Source organism: Dromiciops gliroides, chromosome 6 (genome assembly GCF_019393635.1).
Source record: "Dromiciops gliroides isolate mDroGli1 chromosome 6, mDroGli1.pri, whole genome shotgun sequence".
Lineage (NCBI taxonomy): Eukaryota > Metazoa > Chordata > Mammalia > Microbiotheria > Microbiotheriidae > Dromiciops > Dromiciops gliroides.
Genome location: NC_057866.1, coordinates 277,871,383 through 277,876,861, shown reverse-complemented (window position 1 = coordinate 277,876,861; position 5,479 = coordinate 277,871,383).

Below are 5,479 nucleotides of genomic sequence, written 5' to 3'. Positions count from 1 at the left end.
CATTTGCTTCAGACTTGTAATACACTATAGACATGACATTCCACAGCATTTCTTAATTACTTAATTCAATAACCATTTCTTAAGCACCTACTACTATTATGGTGGGAAGAACACTGGATTTGATATCAAAGGACCTGGCTTCCAATCCTGCTTCTACTGCTTCTTAGCTGTATGACCTTGGACAAGTCCTTTGCTATCTTTGGGCCCTCTCTGTAAGTGGAGGAGATTGAACTCAGTCGCTGAGGAATCTTCCAGCTCTACCTTAGCAGTTGGTCCTTTCATCACTGTGTGCTATCCCTGTCAGAGTAGAGAGGGGAGGAAGGAGGTGGGGAGTTTCTTAAGCAAAGAAACTTATGGGCTCATCCCCCTGGATAGTTCAGACATCCTTCAGCCTAGTTTGGGGTGGGAGGCACAGGATTTCTGGGATTTTCCAGAGTTTTAACTCACTGCCCCCCAACTCTGGGCCAAATCCACCCCTTTGGTTAGGATTTTTCTCTTAGCATAGGTTCCCCCGCTGCCCAAAGCCTTCAATTCTTTTTTGAATGATGGGGCAGGGGTGGGGGGAGCACCAGGAAAAGGCAAAACTGCCCCTAAACTGTTCTTCTCTCTTTGGTTAGCCAAAAGCAGCTAAGCCCAGTTGGAGGGCGTGAATCTCACCCTGTTTCTTTTGGAAACATTTTTGAGGTATATTCTTTCCTCATTTCCATTTTTTTATTAAGCATTTCCATATGTTTGGCACTGTAAAACAAGGGGTTGTTTTAAATAACTACATGTCAACACTGCTAACAGCAACCACCTTCCTGTCTCCTACCATGGTGAGGGTACAGACAGACACTGGAGCCATGCCTGGTTAGGGGTGCAGTGATCAGAAAATCTAGGGCAAGGAATGAAATAAAAATGAGTAAAACCCTGAAGTAAGCCAAGCCCAGTGTCCAAGCCCATTTCAAGTAGGGCTTTGGGGGCAGAAATTGGGGCTCCGTTTCTGAAGTGGGGGGGGGTCCTACTCATCAAGTCAATGTCTTTCTCAGTGGAAGAAGAGATGCCCTTCTGGGGTTTTCTGCACTGGAGATGGGGAGAGGGATTAGCATGGTGCTGAGTCTCAGACACCTGTGGGGCCCAGAGAATATCCAGGACTCATGTCTCAGGAAAGAGCAACTTTAGCTTGCAGTTCCCACTCTGGGCACCCATGTCTCTTGATTCTTTAATTGGTGGGTGAAAAGAGAGAGGAAGCCCCGAGCTTCTGTCCTCCTGAATCACAAGCTACTGTAGGGGCTGTTTTGGAAGGACAAGAACCCAGATGTCATTTTAAAACCTGACTTAGGATCATAAGACCCTGGACGTAGAGCTGGATGGGACCTCAGAGGCCAGTTAGTCCAACCTCATTTTGCAAGGGAGGAAACTGAAGCACTGAGAAGCAAAGTGACTTGTGACAGCCCATGAAGAACTCTTCACCTAAAGGCCATTCCCCATGGAAGAAAAGGAACAGAGAGGGGGCAGCTAGGTGGCACTATAGTGGATAAAGCACCAGCCCTGGAGTCAGGAGGACCTGAGTTCAAATCTGGCCTCAGACACTTGACACTAGCTGTGTGACCCTGGGCAAGTCACTTAACCCTTATTGTCCCACAAAAAAAAAGAAAAGAAAAGGAACTGAGAGACTTAAGGCCTTCCCATGAAATCCTCTCTTACTAATCAGATGTAGAAATGTGTTTGGCAACCAGCAGGTACCTCAGCCAAGCAGCTAAGGACCTTTTAAAACAATGCATTTTCTAAGGAGGAATTGGCCAATTATCAGCAAATACAAACCGTTCCAATCTACAAAATACAAAAACTAAAAAAAAAAAAAAAACACAGAAAAGGGGGGAGGGCTAGTGTGGGAAGCTGAGAATCTCCTATGTAGAGTTTTTGGATTGGTTTTCTTTTTTGCCCCTAAGTCTGCATCACTTGCAACATGATAGAATCAACACTTTTCCCCTGGGGTCCTTTTTTTCTTTTTAAATTGAGGTTTCCTGGGGCAGCTAGGTGGCACAATGGATAGAGCACTGGCCCTGGATTCAGGAGGACCTGAGTTCAAATCCGGCCTTGGACACTTGACACTTGACACTTACTAGCTGTGTGACCCCGGGCAAGTCACTTAACCCCCATTGCCCTGCAAAAACAAAAACAAAAAAATATTTGAGGTTTCCCTTCCTGCATCCCAGGATTGTTCATTTAGAGCTGGATGGTCCTGCCTAGCCAGTCAGACCTTCCTCCAGATAAGGATGGTTGGGGAGTAATGTATACATATGCATACACATGTGCTTATATATACGTGTAAACCTTTACACATATACTTAGAAATCATAGAGATAGTTGGGTTTATGCCAGAGTTCAGGGAATGGGATCTTCAGATGGGTCAAAAATTCAATGCGGTGTTCTCTATTAAGTATTTCTACTGACAGTTTTTAGGTATTAAACTATTCTGAGATTCAATTTTATAGTGTATATAAGATGTTTAATGGGGTTTTCCCAGAACAAGTTATTTATATGTTTCTAGCATGGGGTCAACCTCAAACCCAGAACTTGGAAACCCTTCTTATTGCCATGTGCCTTGTCATGTCTGATGGGGTCCCTAGAGGTTGCTACCCTGCTCCGGGTTCTTGGGGTCATGTACATGCACGTCTGATCTCCTCACAACATACAGTGAGTGGTCGCTGGACCCAGCTGCTGATCCCAGAAAAGAAAATGTATTCTGCCAGGACTGGTGCCTGACCTTCCCCTCAGGGACCCTCCTTTTCTTTGCAATGCAAAGAACATTCCAGACAGGCAGTTCTGGAGAACTTGCGAGTAGAATGAAGGGTGTTTTTTTTTTTATTGTTATTATTCTCTCCTTCTATCCTGTTTTGTGAAAGAAAAATAAACATGTGCTTATAATCCAGCTGAGTCTTTCTTGTCTTCCCCCTCTCCCCCATCAAACAGATTGGAGAACACTGCTCTCAAAGGTCCTTCACTCCATCCAACATATTATTTTGTACGGAGCCTTTTTGCTAGACCAGAAATCATCTCTGAGGAATCTAAAGCCCCAAATGAGCCAAGTGACTTGGCCAAGGTCACACAGACAGATTAAGGTAGTGCTTGGACCAAGAACTCTGGTGTCCTGACTCTAATCTGATGCTCTTCCCATAGTGGAAGGAGCCCCAAAGGGGAAATTTAGAAGAACTAGGCTCTAATCCCACCCCATCCACTTACTCCTCGTGTGAACTGGACCACTGCCCCCTCCCCAGACGTTTCTCCAGACCACAGGACCAACCTCACTTCCTCCGAGTCCATGAGGAAGCTGAAGTTCGCTCTCCATTTAGCCTGAAGATGAGGGAGGGGCGAGGAGGAACTCACCCCTGCTCCCTTTCTGGACCCCTTTAGTGCCTGAGCTCTCAGGCTCTGCCAAGCCCTACACTAGGACAACTGGACCTATCTGCTCTACATCTGGGGCTCCCATACCCCTGAAAAGCTCCCGCCCCCACTCCTACAATGCACACAGTTAGATATTTAGAAGTGGAAGGGAAAGGGTGGTGCCAGATTTGGACTCAGGAGCCCTGCTACTCCCTGAGTGAGCTTGGGCAAGTAAGTCATCCGACTTCTCTGGGCTTCAGTTCCCTTATCTGTAAACTGAAGGATCAAAGTAGCATCCTCTGAGGTCCTTTTGGGTTCTCAAATGGCAAAATGCAAATGCCTCGTCTTCTGGCGCCCCCTGGGGGCCTCAAGTGGCATCCCACTTGGCTATTTTGATGGGTCTCCATCATCTCCCTGACAGTGCAATGTGTGATATAGGGATTTGAGGCAAGCCTGGGGGCAGGGAGGGAGGAGGCGTATGGACACTTCACATCTTCTATCCTGGTCACCAGGCCAAGGCCCCTTCTGATGCTACCTGCAAGCACAGAGGTTACTAGGGGTTCTTAAAGGCTGGGCTCATGGAACTCAAAGTGAGTTCTATGAGTTCTGTGGAGAGAGAGCCTGGAATGACAACGCCAGTTAGGAGGATACAGAGGCCCTTTTGTCAGGGGTGGCTCAGGAGGGGAAAGGTCAGGAGCCACAGCGTCTCAGTGTTCTCTGCCCTTGAGAGAGTGGAGGGAAAGTCTACTCGCTGGGGGGATGGCCCAGGTCCTTGACATCCCTTCCCGTTGGCATAAGGGTTTTCTACCCTGAAGCAGCAGAGGACGAGTATAGCTCTTTAATAAAACCCCCAAAGTGAGCCTACTCCATTAAACTAGTGGCCCTTCAGAGAGCCCGAGGCAGCTTGAGTTCAACAAACTGAAGACTTCCTCCCTTTTGCAGCTTCTGAATCCCCAGAAGATGTTCCCCTTCTCCTCAGACACAGTATCTACAGCAGTCCAAGAGAACGAAAGCTCTTTGAGGGCAGGGATGATTTTCCATTGGTCCTTGTAGTCCCAGTCCTGAGCACAGTACCTGACATGTGGAAGGCAGTTAAGAAATATTGGATTGGTAAAGAATTGGAAATCGAGGGGATGCTCATCAATTGGGGAATGGCTGAACAAGTTGTGGTATATGGATGTAATGGAATAGTATTGTGCTGTAAGAAATTATGGCCATGGGGGCAGCTAGGTGGCGCAGTGGATAGAGTACCGGCCCCTGGAGTCAGGAGGACCTGAGTTCAAATATGGCCTCAGACACTTAACACTTACTAGCTGTGTGACCCTGGGCAAGTCACCTAAACCCAATTGCCTCACATAAATAAATAAATAGATAAATAAATGAATGAATGAATAGATAGATAGATAAATGAATGAATAAATAAATAAATGAATGAATGAATAAGAAAGAAAGAAAGGAAGGAAGGAAGGAAGGAAGGAAGGAAGGAAGGAAGGAAGAAAGAAAGAAAGAAAGAAAGAAAGAAAGAAAGAAAGAAAGAAAGAAAGAAAGAAAGAAAGAGAGAAAGAAAGAAAGAAAGACTTCAGTGGACTGATGCTGAGGGAAGTGAGCAGAACCAAGAGAACATTGTACACAGTAACAGCAACATTGTGTGATGATCAACTGTGATGGACTTAGCTCTTCTCAGCAATATGATGATCCAAGACAACTGCAAAGGACTTATGATGGAAAATGTTCTCCACATCCTGAAAAAAGAACGGTGGATTCTGAATACAGATTGAGCCATACTATTTCTACTTTTGGGTTTTTTTTTCTTTTTTGAGGTTTTTCCCTTTTGTTCTGATTCTTCTTTCATAACATGACTAATGCAGAAATATGCTTAATGTGATTGTACATATATAACCTCTATCTCTTGCTTTCTGTCTTGAAGAGGGGGAAGGGAAGGGAGGGAGGGAGAAAAATTTGGAACTAGAAATCTTATAAAAACAAATGTCGAAAATGATCTTTACATGTAACTGGAAAATAATAAATGCTTTTAAGATTGGAAAAAATATTTTATTGAATTCAGCTCCTCTTCATCTCCTCCTTACTACTACTTACTATTCAGAATTGCTCT